The sequence below is a fragment of the Bos indicus genome, chromosome 5, assembly GCF_029378745.1.
Source record: "Bos indicus isolate NIAB-ARS_2022 breed Sahiwal x Tharparkar chromosome 5, NIAB-ARS_B.indTharparkar_mat_pri_1.0, whole genome shotgun sequence".
Lineage (NCBI taxonomy): Eukaryota > Metazoa > Chordata > Mammalia > Artiodactyla > Bovidae > Bos > Bos indicus.
This window is the reverse complement of record NC_091764.1, coordinates 32,937,030-32,952,468: the sequence shown is the minus strand read 5'-3', so window position 1 is coordinate 32,952,468 and position 15,439 is coordinate 32,937,030. Positions and strand designations below refer to the sequence as shown.

General features: G+C 43.2%; 1 long non-coding RNA gene across 1 annotated transcript in view; it reads right to left on the bottom strand.

Annotated features, from left to right (window-relative positions):
- Positions 1 to 12,927: 12,927 nt before the first annotated feature.
- LOC139182987 (uncharacterized) overlaps positions 12,928 to 15,439 on the bottom strand; it is a 45,108-nt gene continuing 42,596 nt past the window's right edge. Inside the window, exon 3 of the long non-coding RNA XR_011566483.1 lies at positions 12,928 to 13,075. This is a non-coding gene — a long non-coding RNA (uncharacterized lncRNA). The remainder of the gene's footprint in view (positions 13,076 to 15,439) is intronic.

Here is a 15,439-nt window from a genome sequence, read left to right as displayed (position 1 = left end):
AATCAGTTATTTTGCTAGTAGAATATGTAATTTCTTCCTCTGCTTTGTTAATGTGATATTGTTTTGCAGTACTGTACAGAGGAAATGTGTAAATCCTAGTTTTACAAGAGAATGAGTAACAGTCAACCGGGCAGAGATGGGAAAGAGCCCAGGGACTCAAGTCAGGGTAACAAAGAGATTGTAAAAGAAGAGAGGAGGGGGTGTGGGAGGAAGCAGACCGGTAAGCTGGAAGCCGGCCAAGATGCGGCTCCCAGGGAGCCTGTCAATCTGAAGACTGTGCCATTTCCTTTGCATTTCTGTTTCTTCTTAAGGCAATGATGCATATTTCATTTCATCCTTTATTTTCTTTATGGTTTAACTAAGAGAAGAAGAGGAATCTAGGCATGAAGAAAGAGTTATTTTTTTTTCCCCCAAGAGCTACATCTGTTAGGGTGGATATAAGTGAATTAATTGCCAAAAATATCTGAGGGGGAAGGCACATGTTTGTCCTTCAGTTTAGTCACCAGGAATTGCCAGGGCCTCATTCCAGCATGTTAGCCCTGGTTGAAAAACAAGTCCTCACCAGCCAGGCTGCCAACTCTTGAACAATAAAGAGGGAGTTTAATCTGAAATGACTCTTTTTCTGCTCCTAAATACCATTGCTCACACAATGTAGGAGTCTACTTCTGACTCTTTGAGTTGAACACACACACACAGGCACAGTAAACGCTTGCCCTATCACAGCTCAATTGTTAATTATTGGAATAAATATATAGATAAGCAATTTAGTCCTTTGGTGAGGAGAAAATTTGTCCAATAAATAGGCTTTGTTAAACCATTTGGTTTACACTATAGTGAAACTCTCTTGGAACACAGAGGGAAATTTCCTATTTTCCAGAAAACCCCAGGAACAACTCATGCGTATGAAGAACCAAAACAAAAATTTGATGGTCCAAAAATTATGAGGTTGTGTCCTAGTGCCAGTGCTAATTGGTGTGTTACTAAGTCTTTCTGTCCAACAGCCAGCCCTGCCTCCCTCTTTTCTACTCTCCACCTTCCCCCTTTCCTAGGACAATGGCCCCTTCTCCAATTATTTGGGCTTTTGGGGATACCAAACAAGGGAAGGAATGGGAAGAAGGGGGACTGGAGAGGCAGGAGAAAAGAGGAGGATTGGGGCCAGAGGCTGCGTGGCTGCGCAGCACAAGGCAAGCACAGGTTGAGGAGGTGGGTGGCGAAGAACAAAAAAGGGATTTTATCTGAGTCCCCATTTTGCTTGTCACTCCATCTTCAGTATCTTACTGTGTGCCCCCCCAGAGTTAAATCATCTACACACGAATGATTCCTAAATCTGTAACACAAGCTCTGACTGCTCCCTAGAGCTCCAGGTCCATTTGGGTTTTGTTTTAAGAAGCATCTCAAAACTTATCCAAAACCAAACAGCTGATTCATACTGCCTCCATGCTTGTTTCTCTCCATTTTCTTCCATCTCAGGACATAGCAGCAGCCCAGTTTGCAAGCAAAGACCTAAAGGATCAGTCTTGTTTCCATTCTGTTTCTCTCTACATCTGCAACCATTCCTTCAAGAAGTCCTGTCAGGGGACTTCCCTGGTGGTACAATGGATAAGACTCTGCCTGCCAATGCAGGGGGCGTGGGTTCGATCCCTGGTCTGGGAAGATTCCACATGCCACGAAGCAACTAAGGCTGATCACCACAACAACTGAGCCCGTGCTCTGCTACCAGAGAAGCCACTGCACTGTGAGGCTTGTGCACGGCAAGGGAGAGTAGAGTAGCCCCGCTCACTACAACCAGAGAAAGCCCACAGGCAGCAACAGGGGCCCAGTGCAGCCAAATATAAAATGAATAAGTAAATAAAAGTACTGTCCCGCTCACTGCAACCAGAGAAAGCCCACAGGCAGCAACAGGGACCCAGCGCAGCCAAATATAAAATGAGTAAGTAAATAAGAGTCCTGTCCCGCTCACCACAACTAGAGAAAGCCCTGGGGAAGCAACAAAGATCCAACTAATTAACTTTTTTTTTAAAGTCCTGTCAGGTGGACCTCCAGATATAATCAAAATGGCACTGGGGGAGGCAGTGGGGTGGGAAACCTAGTTCAGGAAGAAAAGCACACGGAACTTCACCGAGATGGAAATCCAGGAGTTCTCCTTCTAGTCTTTCTTTCTGTCTGGAGGACACTGGTCCCCGGCTCCCCGGCTCCCTGGCTCCCTGGTCTACCAGGCTTCAGAGCAGAATACCTTTGTCTCTTTTTTCTCCACCTTCTGCTATCGGGTCTACATCTTTATCTTAGCAAATACATTGCTGAACAAGAGTCCAAACACCCAAAGAGTACATACTGTGTGCCTCCACTCATGCGAAGTTCAAAAACCAGGCAAGCTGCTACCATCATGGTGGTGACGGGAGGGAGGGGCAGGGAGTGACTGGAAGGGGTTTCCAGGGGACTTCTGGTGAGCCACTGATTTTGTTTCCTTTTTTTTCTGGCCATACCACAGGGCAGGTAGGATCTTAGTTCCACAACCAGGGATCGAGACCGCGCCTCCTGCATTGGAGGTGCAGAGTCTTAACCCCTGGACCACCAGAGAAGTCCTTATTTTATTTCTTGATCTGAATACAAATATGTTCCCTTCATGAAAATTCATCAAGCTATGTGCTTAGCACCTGTGCTCATTTCTGGACACATGCTGTAACTTCGACAAAAAGTTTCAATAGAAGTGCTATTGAGACCTTTGGGAAAGATAAACAATTATTTCTGGACTGGGAATGTTTGCAAATCTTTATCAAAGTATCTGTTTGTTGAAAACATGTGATTTAATCCCTGGAGCCCAAGGAAATTCAGAATGTATCCTCTTTCAACAGTGAATGAATCTTTCCTACCATGATACAAAATCACTCATGTTTTTAGTTCAACAAAAAGAAAAAAAGGAATCAATCACTTATACTTTGGAGCGTTATAAGAATGTCTGAAATTTGAGGAATGTTATGAAAACTGGACAAAGACAATCTGAGGTAGAAGTCACTACATATGTAACAGAAGCCAACCCTCAGCTAATTCAGTTCAGTTCAGTTCAGTTCAGTCATTCAGTCATGTCTGACTCTTTGGGACCCCATGAATCGCAGCACGCTAGGCCTCCCCAAAGCTCAGTATTCAAAAAACGAAGATCATGGCATCTGGTCCCATCACTTCTGGGAAATAGATGGGGAAACAGTGGAAATAGTGTCAGACCCTCAGCTAAGCCTGACAAAATTATCCTGAGACTTCCACTGAATCAGACATTCCTTTTTCCCTAAAAGACTTGAGCAGAGCCACTGTGTTTCTCCATATGTCATCTTTTTTTTCCTTATTGTCTAAAATGGAAAGAGTGGGTCCAGAGATAGTCAAATAGCCTTGTGCGTGTGCTTGCTAAGTCGCTTCAATCGTGTCTGACTCTGCGACTCCATGGACTGTAGCCCACCAGGCTCATCTGTTCATGGGATTCTCTGGGCAAGAAAACTGGAGTGGGTTGCCAAGCCCTCCTCCAGGGGATCTTCCTAACCCAGGGATTGACCCTGTGTCTCTTATGTCTCCTACACTGGCAGGTGGGTTCTTTACCACTAGTGCCACCTGGGAAGTCCCATTATAAGGTTTAATATTATTGCATTTTGAATGTAGATGTGGGAGAGGCAAGCATTTAGAATCCCTAATGTGTCCCAGACCTGATCACCCTGAGTGTGGTCACCTCTGTCCACCTCCATCCTTGGGTCCCAGTTCTGTTCATTCGTGCCTGCTGTCTTCCTATGCCCAGACCACACCCCTCCACCATGAGCTCATGACTGATGACGATCTTCAAATGCTCTGACTCTGAACACTCGCTCTGATGACCCAGCTGAGTCCAGTCCTCCCCTGAGGCTCCAGTTCTTACAGTTAGGTTTCTGCCTTGGTCCCTCTTCTTCCCCTCCTGGTCTGGTTTCTATTTAAAGAAACCCTGGGACCAGGGCTGTGCCTTGTCCTCATCAGTACCCATCCCCAAAGACCAAAACACCCTCTTAAGTCCAGTCGAGAGCCAGTTACCCTGAGATCCACAGCCTAACCCCACCCACCCACCTGCCTGCCTGCATTTCACGCATATCCACTTATAGTTGTCCATGTTAGGACAAACCATCCTTGATCCTTTAGGTATAGGACTATAATCTTCCACATCCTTGAACACCAACTCTGCTCCCCGAAGCACTCTGCAGGCAGCCTAGACCCTGGTCCCAAGACCCTTTCTTGCCTGGAGGGCTGGTCTTCTTGTTTGCTCACCAAATCTTGTCTGTACCATTCTCTACACACTTTCAGAATAATCTGTCACTCTCCTGATGAAACTGATCAAGATCCTAAAGTCAAAACCCCTATCTCAGCTTCACTCCCTACAGTGGCTCCACGCCTCTTGTTCCTCACCACTCCTTAATTCCACCATACTCTGTGCTTCAGGCTTTCTGAAATACTTTGTCTCCCCCAAAATCTTGCTTTTTCTTGTAGGCTTTTGAAACAGCCATTGCCTCTGCCTGAGCCTCTTCCTCGTTGACCTGCCTAACTCCCAGTTCCTCAGGTCTCACCTGAAACACCACTTCTTTCTGGAGGCCTCCTCTGACTTCATGGGTGCTCCCACAGAACTTGTTTTACCTCAGTCATAACATTTATCACATGAGGTACTTGCATGCATCTGTCTTCCTCTCTGGACCAGAAGTTTCCTGAAGACCAAAGCAATGACTGCTTTGCCAGGTCTCCCCAGCATCCAGCATGGGGACTAGAATATTACCTATTATTGACCAAATGCCACCAAGTGTCCAAAACAGGACACATTATATCCACAAGAGAGAGAATTGAAGAGGAAAGCATGAAACCAAAACTCTACTTTTTAAAAATGCTTTTATTAATTAGAAAACCGTATTTACACACACACAGCTGTGAAGAGTGGCAGCAACATCAGCATGGTGGCTGTTTGGATCAGCTGTGGAATCATGTGGGTTCTAGTGCTGGCTCCATATTCAAGAGCTGAGAGACCTGGTGCAGTTAACTTGGACTTTCTCCATCTTCCAAAGAGTTGCCTGTCCTGATGAATTACTAGCTGAATCCAGTGAGTGAGTGTAGACTGTAGACTTTCAAAATTACAAGATACTATATAAATAGAAGGAACTACATACTGCAATTCTTCTACTCTTCAAAATAAATCTTTTCAACCTTAAAATTACACACATAATAATTGTATTACTTAGAAAAATTATAACAATAATTCTCTACATTTAGCATCAGATTTGGACTTTTCAAAGTACTTTCACGTCCGTTATCATAATCTTCATAAATGAGATAGGAAAAATAGGAATTAGCATCTCCATCTTATAATTAGTGAAGCTGAGACCCAGAGATTAGGTGATTGGCCCAAGAGAAGCTGCTACAAGCTTCAGGGAAGGGGCTGGGTCTTTTGTTTCCTAATTGGGCTCTGCACTGGTCATATCAGACTTCAGAAAATTTGAGTTCTAGAATGTTCCATCTCCCACAATCCCAAACTAAACACACACAAACACACTCCAATCCCTAAGTAGTTACCCTTAGCTTCACAGAAAATTCCATCCAAGAAAATAGTTGCATCTAGGGAGATTTAGAAAGAAACACAGAGCAGACTCCAGACTCTTGTGGGCCCCAAGCAGTTGGGCAAAGCATAACACTTAGTTCTATATAAAACTAAACCTCTCATTTCAGGAGCCAATGAAAAAAGAAATCAACCAAAATTCTGCATTGAGATAATAAAAATATCTTTTGTTATCCCCTAAAGACAGATTGTAGACGTGCTACATGTTAATTTACTGTCAATTTATTCATTTTTATATAATATCATCCAGTCAAGGTAGATTTCATTCCATTTTCATCTTGTGTACTTCCTTTCAGAGCTTGGTAATTTCTTTTCTATTTTTATTCATTCCACTTTTGCTTCCTGTCAATTTTTATATCAAAATCTGCTTCAGTTCCATTTGGCAAGCTGCAGTCATGAAAATATTCCTCATGCTTTAATGTTTAAATTTTCCGTTGCACTTTAAATCGGCTCTCTGTTCCAACGGCGCAATGTCAGCGCTTCGTCTGGCGTAGCTCCCGGGCGTACAGAAGGCAGGGGCTCCATTGCTATCATGGCTCTTCATCATTGTCTGAAAATTTCCCTTTATTTCCTAGTCATTGAGGGAGCACTGAGAACCTACTCTATGCGACCGCTCTGTGGGGGCAGTCAGAGAGGAAGTGAAATAAGACGGTAACTAACCGAAAGCTGGTCTACGATGGCAGCACAGGTGCTCAGGGGACGCTGCCCACGCTGTCGTGGAGGATGTGGCAGGCACAGGGGAAAGAAAACCCGTACAGCAGTCGTAAAATCCAGATGCCCTTCCCGGTACCTAGAAGAGGAATGTATAAGCAGTGTGTCTGTCTCATGTGGGGGCCATTCTGCAGCCAGTGGGCTACTGGACACAGAAAATAATGTGGAAAGAAGCCTCTCTTGGTGAACTTGACTAGGAGCTTGGTCTGGCGGTGGGTTTGGTAGGGGTACAGGGGTGCCACACACTGAGACCACAGACACGGGCTATAGACTTTTCATCTTCAGGTTTTCAGACAACCTCTCATGCCCTGGGCAGAGAAGCGAGGACAAAGTGGTGACAAATCAGGCTGTGGAACCAAACTGGTTGGATTCAAAAACCCTGCTCTGCCATTGACTACCCGTGTGCCACCACGAGTGTGTGGCCCCAGCCCTCTAACTCAGCTCTCTCACCTGTACAGTGAAGTAGGCTTCTAATGAGGAATGATTGAAGTCATTGAAAACAGTGATGCTTACAACAGTGCCTGGTAGACAGTAAGCTCATGTCATCATGATGCTCCCTGATACTAGTGTTTGAAGAAGCAGAACTTTCGAGTTCTGTGGCTCTGGGTCACCCTTTCTAGGCGCCCTGGTTGATGGGGTGCAGTGGCTCAAGGTGTGGTGGGGAGCATGAACCTGGGAATATTAGCTGGCGCACCATCTTCCAGCTGTAGCCATATCTGTAATTGATCTGTAACCTCTTCCTCCTGGCAGCAAGCCCTTTTCCTCTCACACTGGGAAGGAAAGCAGCATTTATCTGAGTTTCTGATTCATTTATTTACTATGCACAGAACAAGGTAACTGCCTCGTGGAAACAGTCGAGAAAGACATGAGATCAGGGTGGTGGTGGTTTTTTTTTTAACTTTTAACTTTGTATTGGGGTATAGCCAATTAACAATGTTATGATAGTTTCAGGTGAACAGCAAAAGGACTCAGCCGTAGATATACATGCATCCATTCTCCCACAAACTCCCCTCCCATCCAGGCTGGCACATAACATTGAGCAGAGTTTCCTGTGCTATACAGTAGGTTCTTGTTGGTTATCCATTTTAAGTACAGCAGTGTGTACATGTCCATCCCAAACTCCCTAAATATCCTTGCCCCTATCCTTCCCCTGGTAGGATGGTGGTGGTTTTAAAACAATTTACTCAAAATCTCATAGCTGGCAAGAGCCAGGAGAGGAATTTGGTCCCAAGCTTCAAATGCCTGCTCTCCCCCTGCTTCACCACACTTTGAGTGGTGTGAGAACACACACACACACACACACACACACACACACACATCACATATGTTCCTGCACTGGAAGAATATACTTCAAGTTCACTGTCATCACTTGCACCTGTACACACTGTGGGAGTGGTGAGCAGTGTTCAGGGATCATTGCCCCCATGAACAACTAGAAAAGACCAGCAAATATTGTTTCCTACTTTGCCACTCATGTACCACAGATACTCCTCTCAAGCTCAGTTATCTAAATGAACAAGTATATCCACTCATTCAGGCAACAAGCAGTTCTTAGAGTTCACTACAAGCAAGGCACTATTTAGACAGGGGTGAACAGCAGTGAACTAAATGGGCAAAGTCATCACATTAAGAGTTTACTTTTATTGGTGTGGAGGAAGAGGAAACAGATAATAAACAAGTAAATACATAAATTTCACATTACGATGCATGCTGTTAAAAAGATAAAATAGGTCAATGATACAGAGATAATCATTGATCACCCAGCAACCAAGCAAGCTTTTAAAAATGGATCATTTCATGCCCTGGCTTCAAACCTGTCAATTTCACTGGACTTGGAATAAAATCCAGATCTCTTTCCATGTCCTTCAAGTCCCTACTGATCTCTGACTTCATCTTCCACCATTCTGTTTCTTCTTCAATCATCTCCAGTCATCTCAGCCCTCTTTCTGTCCTTCAAAAAACATAAAGCTCTGTTCTCTCCCCAGGCTTTGCGCCTGTTGTTTTCTCTTTGTGGAACATTCTCCTCCCACCTCATTCCCACCAGCAGGCCCTTCCTATGCCCCCCAGCTCTTTAAATGTCTCATTCATTCTCATCTTTCTGCTAAAAAAATAACACCTCTTCAGAGAGCCATCCCTGATCACTCTACAGTCCTATGATTCTAAATCTCCTTCTTTTTATTTTGCTAGGTTTCCTTTATAGCACTTGCCACTATCTGAAAGTACCTGATTTATTCACTTACACGTTTACTGTCTCCCTCCCTGCTGATGTGAGGGTGAGGACTCTGTCTCATATTTCACTGTATCCCCAGTACCTAGAACCTATATAGTGGGTTCTTGCTCAGTGTTAACTGACTAAATAAAAGCATGTCCAAAACAACAGCCAAGAGAGAACCCTGACAATTAGCAAATGGCATATACTTCTGAAGACTGCCCCCTGAGCACCAAAAATCTTCTCTGTAATAAGACCAGGGAACCAAAATGTTGGGAAGTGGAGAATATGTGAGTATACAAAACACCAAATTGTATATTTAGTCTTCAGACTCCAAAGGCTCTGAAATTAGGGGTCATTTGGAAAGAAACCGTCACAGGTTTATAAAGGGTTGTTTGCAAACTGATTTTTCATTTTTGAGACCAGAAGTTGGGTTAGCACGCATCTAACCATTGGCATAGATATCAAAATAAACACATGATTGCTTTTCTAACATAATTTCTTTACATAGTTTTTCGACTTCCAGAAAGAAAAGTAACATAAAACTATAAATTGATCATTTGAAGTGGTCTGTGGATTTTGAGAAAAATCACACAATTTCAGAGATAAAGGAATTTTTTTTAAAAATAATGCTTTTCAGTAATAGAACCTTTTGTTCCAACCTATTATGCAGAACATGTAAGAACATATAAGAGAGGTAAAGCAGAGGTGGTCTGGTTGTGGTCAGGACAGTCACCACCTCACCCCAGCCCTCCAGATGTCTCCCTGGCCCCTAAGCACAAGAGCAGAGGGTGGACCTCTGACGCAGCCAGACCTGCTTGTCTCATTGGCCCTGAGAAAGAAAATGACAACCCACACCCCAAGGGCAAATAAGGACACTTCAGAGCTGACACTGAAACCTGGGTTCCTGACGCCTGTTCATCCTTCTAACGAAACCATAGCAACCTTTCAAAAGGATTGAATAACATACTTAAAGAGTGTTCCCTTGGCTGGACTTCCCAGGCTTCTTCTAAGTACAGTCACGTGTTGTAAAGCATTTCATCTGCCGGTGATCACATTGTAGCATCCTTGGTCCTCTCAGCCTGGCCAGTACCACCTGCCCTGTGCCTGCCTTTTCTAACCCCTCACTTATACCCATGAATTTCAAGGCTAATGTTAAAATTCTTTTCTTAACTGGTCTCATTGAAAATTTCTGTACAAAACCACTCTGGACCAAATAGCTTGCAGGATTCTATTATTCCTTAAAAGCAGCAAGGAGAGGTATGATCCAGAGACTTGTGAAGCTGTGGCAAAAGCAGACAGAGCTTAGCGGAAGGCACTTCTTCCTGTGTTTCTTCCACACCTCACACCTGGCTGGGGAAGGATGTAGTGTGGGTATTGGGGAAATCAGGGTAGGAATTGATGTCATGTGGCTTCCATCTGGAGTGCTCCCAGCAAGGATTTGGAGTACATCACTCAACCTGTTCACCCATCACTGGTCCATCCAGTGGGTATTTACACACTGACTGGGTGCTATGTTAGGTTCTGAGGATACTTACGTAAGACTGTAACCCAAGACACTTCAGTTCAGTCAGTTCAGTTCAGTTCAGTTCAGTCGCTCAGTCGTGTCCAACTCTTTGCGACCCCATGAATTGCAGCACACCAGGCCTCCCTGTCCATCACCAACTCCCGGAGTTCACTCAGACTCACGTCCATCAAGTCAGTGATGCCATCCAGCTATCTCATCCTCTGTCATCCCCTTTTCCTCCTGCCCCCAATCCCTCCCAGCATCAGAGTCCTTTCCAATGAGTCAACTCTTCGCATGAGGTGGCCAAAGTACTGGAGTTTCAGCTTTAGCATCATTCCTTCCAAAGAAATCCCAGGGCTGATCTCCTTTAGAATGGACTGGTTGGATCTCCTTGCAGTCCAAGGGACTCTCAAGAGTTTTCTCCAACACCACAGTTCAAAAGCATCAATTCTTTGGTGCTCAGCTTTCTTCACAGTCCAACTCTCACATCCATACATGACCACTGGAAAAACCATAGCCTTGACTACATGGGCCTTTGTTGGCAAAGTAATGTCTCTGCTTTTCAATACACTATCTAGGTTGGTCATAACTTTCCTTCCAAGGAGTAAGTGTCTTTTAATTTCATGGCTGCAGTCACCATCTGCAGTGATTTTGGAGCCCCCAAAAATAAAGTCTGACACTGTTTCCCCATCTATTTCCCATGAAGTGATGGGACCAGATGCCATGATCTTCGTTTTCTGAATGTTGAGCTTTAAGCCAACTTTTTCACTCTCCACTTTCACTTTCATCAAGAGGCTTTTGAGTTCCTCTTCACTTTCTGCCATAAGGGTGGTGTCATCTGCATATCTGAGGTTATTGAGATTTCTCCCGGCAGTCTTGATTCCAGCTTGTGCTTCTTCCAGCCCAGAGTTTCTCATGATGTACTCTGCATAGAAGTTAAACAAGCAGGATGACAATATACAGCCTTAATGTACTCCTTTTCCTATTTGGAACCAGTCTGTTGTTCCATGTCCAGTTCCAACTGTTGCTTCCTGACCTGCATATAGGTTTCTCAAGAGGCAGGTCAGGTGGTCTGGTATTTCCATCTCTTGAAGAATTTTCCACAGTTTATTGTGATCCACACAGTCAAAGGCTTTAACATAGTCAATAAGGCAGAAATAGATGTTTTTCTGGAACTCTCTTGCTTTTTCAATGATCCAGTGGATGTTTGCAATTTGATCTCTGGTTCCTCTGTCTTTTCTAAAACCAGCTTGAACAAGGCACTTACAGTTTGGTAAAAAATTAGCAACTACAGAAGAGATCCTGCTGAAGAATGAGCAGAAATAGTCAATGTGGTAGACTTTTGCTTTTGTACCCCCTCCTTCAAATTCAAGTGCCTCTCATTCATGGTTATATAGGCCCCGCCTGCCCTGACTTTGTCCAATCAGAGAGCAGCAAGCATGTTGCTAGTAGAGGATTGGTAAATCCTTGCTCCGGAAGACCTTTTTGTCATGACGAACAGCCCAAACTAGTCATATAGAGAAAGCCACAAGAGAGGCAGAATTCCCAGGTTTCCAACTGTCCTCACCAACTTTCCAGACCTGGGAGAATAGCCATTTTAAATGTTCTAGCCCCAGCCATCCCTTGACTGCAACAGCGTGAGGAACCCCCAAGTGAGTTGGCAGAAGAACCACCCTCAGGGTGCCAGTCAACCCACAAAATCATGAACAAATAAAATTGTGGTTATTTTAAATCACCGAGTTCTGCAGTGGTTTGTTACCTAGCAATAGAATGTAAACATGTACATTTTTTTTAAAAGATACTCTCTTTTGTTAAAATTGATGCCAGGTTTCTGAAGGTTTCAATTTTGATTGATTCTTTTTCCCAACGTGATCTCTCTCTTTCTCTCTTTTTATTGACATATTTATTGATTTACAGTATAGTGCCAATTTGTGCTGTACAGCAAAGTGACTCAGTTATACAAATATATATATTTCTTTTCATATTTGTTTCCATTATGGCTTATCATAGGATATTGAATATAGTTCCCTGAGCTATAAATTAAGACCTTGTTGTTTATCCAACCCCAAACTCCCAGTCCATTCCTCTCCCTCCCTCACTCCTCCTTGACAACCACAAGCATGTTCTCTCTTTTTAAATAGTGTTTTCCAAGTGATTATTGTTATGGAATAGTGTTCAGCTTGTTGCATGCCTGCAAATGTATTCATAGGAGGAGGAATAATCAGTAGACTATTGTCAAGGAAGAAGGCAAAAAACAGAATTTATAGGAGAAAGGAGAGAAAAAAAACTGATGACAGTCTGGGAGAATGAATATTGTTTGCACATTTTCGAGGTAAACTGATTAGCCTGTTTCTAACAAAAATAAAAGTCAGTCAGGACACTCTGCTGTTAAGTAGGCAGATGAGGGGTTATCAAAGGAAAGAGCTGAACTAATTATGGATTCTCCCCGCAAATCTTGAGAGTTTACCAGGGAGCTCACAGGTCAGGCTGTCCTGGGGCTATGGCTGACGGCATCTTGTCATTAGACCTGAATCAGGACTAAGCCGGGACTGCACCATTTTCCTCATCACCATTTTACGTGCGGATTTTAATGTACTTTGTCACTTTATTCTAAATTTTTAGTGAATTCTTTTAGATTTTCTCAGCATAAAATTAGATTATCTGCACACAATGTACACCTTTCCTTTCATTAACATATAGCCACTGACAAAGCACATGTTTTGCAGGATAGAATCACAAACTGAAGTACTCAGAGCACACGTCTGTCAAGTGGATGCTGAGACTTAACTTAGATCTCTTTTACTCCTGGTATTTGATTACTATGGCTGAGGCAGTGTTAATTTGGATCAGAGAGCAACAGCAGATGGGCCATTTAGAGTTAATTCTCACCATAAAAATTCTTCTGAAATCATCTGACTCCACAGGAAGTTCTGTCTCAGGATCTGGGCAGTAACAATTCTTGCTTTGATATTCAGCAGATGGTTAATTCTTATCGCATAGCACTGCATGATCATGCCACTCTATGGGATGCTGAGTTTATTTCCTGTAAAATCAAAGTGAAACAGCACTATCTGGCTAAAAATGGTTTTAATAATATTCAAGAAAATAGAGGTTTTTAAAAAAATTTTAGAGTCAAGTTTCATAGGTAAATATTCCACCATCTTGCTCTTCTGGTGTCTCTGGCAGATTCACACACACACACGCACACACACACACCACTGTTACCATCACCACTGCCACACCACCGACCTGACACTATACACTATGCGGTCACTGAATGGGAACCAGGTTTATACCTTATAAACGTTCCCCAGGGGACCTACTACCTCGCTCTAGAAATGATCTATTCAACCTAGGAAATTTGCTGGATGCCTGCCTAAGAGGTGGAGTTTTCTGCAGAAGAGGTTAAAAGCTGTTTCCTCTCTTTAAGAAGTTGAGGTTTATTCCACAGGTCAGTGGTTCTCTCTCTTGGGAAAGCCCTTTTCTTATCCCAATCCTCAGTGCATATTTTTGCAGTTTGGGAGAGTGTGATTCTGCTTCCATTTAGCAGATCCTGTGGCAGGTTATTTGTGACAACTTAACAGACAACCACCTGCCTGTGTGTACAATCAGAAATGCTGAGAGAGACTCCAACCTTCTCTGAAGACTTTAATAAATGTAATTTGCATTTATACCATTCAGTTTGCCAAAAAGATAGAAATTTCTTATTTTCAAGACTCTTATGGGATTTTGAAACAATCCTTGGGGTCTCCAGTATCAGCCATTCTCACATTATATTAAAGACCCAAGGAAAGGCCATAGGATTGATGTGTTCTGATTGGGGAGGTGGGCACAGAAATAGAAAGCTGGTGGGCAAGTACCTAAGGCACTCTAGGCACTTGGGAGCTAGACATGTAGATGCATCAGCATGCAAAGGATGGAGAAAAGCAGGTAAGCACAAAAAGGAGGAATTATGATGACAAAAGGTAAACTTTGCCCCCTTTTCAATTTCTTCCAGCTCCTAATCTTCACTAACAGCTCTGTCTTACTGAGCACTGATATAGCCGTCTTGGGAAGATCTTTCATATGTTATCTCATTACATCTTTACATTTCCTAGTTGGTTCAACATTGGCTCGGAGTGAAGGGACAGCTGGAAAAACATTCTACTTTATAGGGTTATAGGATAATGTGAGATAGATAAGAGCTTTGCAGGCTATAACGCATCAGAGTATGCCAGGTGGAATTTGTTTCTACTGTTTTCCATCATTTCACTTCTGGCAACTATTTCCAATGTCTGTGAGAGAAGGAGCTTTTCTATTCCTACAGTTCTTATTTTTCATTGTGCAGACTGTATTCGTAAAAGACGCAATGGGCAGATGAAATTGATGATTTAACAGTTCAGTTACTCAGTCTTGTCCAGTTGTTTGCAACCTCATGGACTGCAGCACGCCAGGCTTCCCTGTCCATCACCAACTCCTGGAGCTTGCTCAAACTCATGTCCATCAAGCTGACGATGCCATCCAACCATCTCATCCTCTGTCGTCCCCTTCTCCTCCCACCTTCAATCTTTCCCAGCACCAGGGTCTTTTCCAACAAGTCAGTTCTTTGCATCAGGTGGCCAAAGTATTGGCCTTTCAGCTTCAGCAGCAGTCCTTCCAATGAATATTCAGGACTGATTTCCTTTAGGGCTGATTGGTTGGATCTCCTTTTGAAATTTGATCTCCATTTAAAATTGACGTGTGCGTGCTTCTCATTGTGGTAGCCTCTCCTATTGCAGAGCACAGGTTCTAGGTGTAAAGGCTTCAGTATTTCCAGCTCCTGAGGTCTAGAGGAGCTAGACAATTCCCATGTGGGGACCCTAGGAGAAAGTTCTGTCAGTCTGGGAGAATTTTTTCATTGTTATGTGTCAACATTAAAATAAATGTGATCTTATTTTGTGCCTCAAACTTGTGATATGAAATGTATTTGTTGGAAATATTTAAAATATGTGTTTGTTTTTACTTTATTACGTAATCATAATTACCTTAATGCCTTAGTTTGTATTTAGCTTGAAGGACATTCTTGCTACTTTTAGATAAGAATTTCAAAGGGAAAGAGAAAGTGCAATTGTTTAGTTGGGAGGATTCTGTTTGGATTTGCTTTGCCCTCCTGGGTGACATCTGAGGGTTTTGATCAACATCAGGCAGGGTGTGCAACTCCATGGGATGGTGAGAAGGCTGCAGTGCCACGAGTCGCTGACCTCCCCTGTAGGCTGGCTGCAAATGAAAACCAATGGGGTGGAGTAGCTATGGAAACCATGAGGGAGAAGATTTCTTTTTCTTTTTTGCACATGAATTACAGCAGAATGACAAGCGTCTCTTTTTCTCCTTCCATCTACGACAAAAGTTCTGTGTCCTGGTTTGTACCTTCACTTAAAATAAATTACGA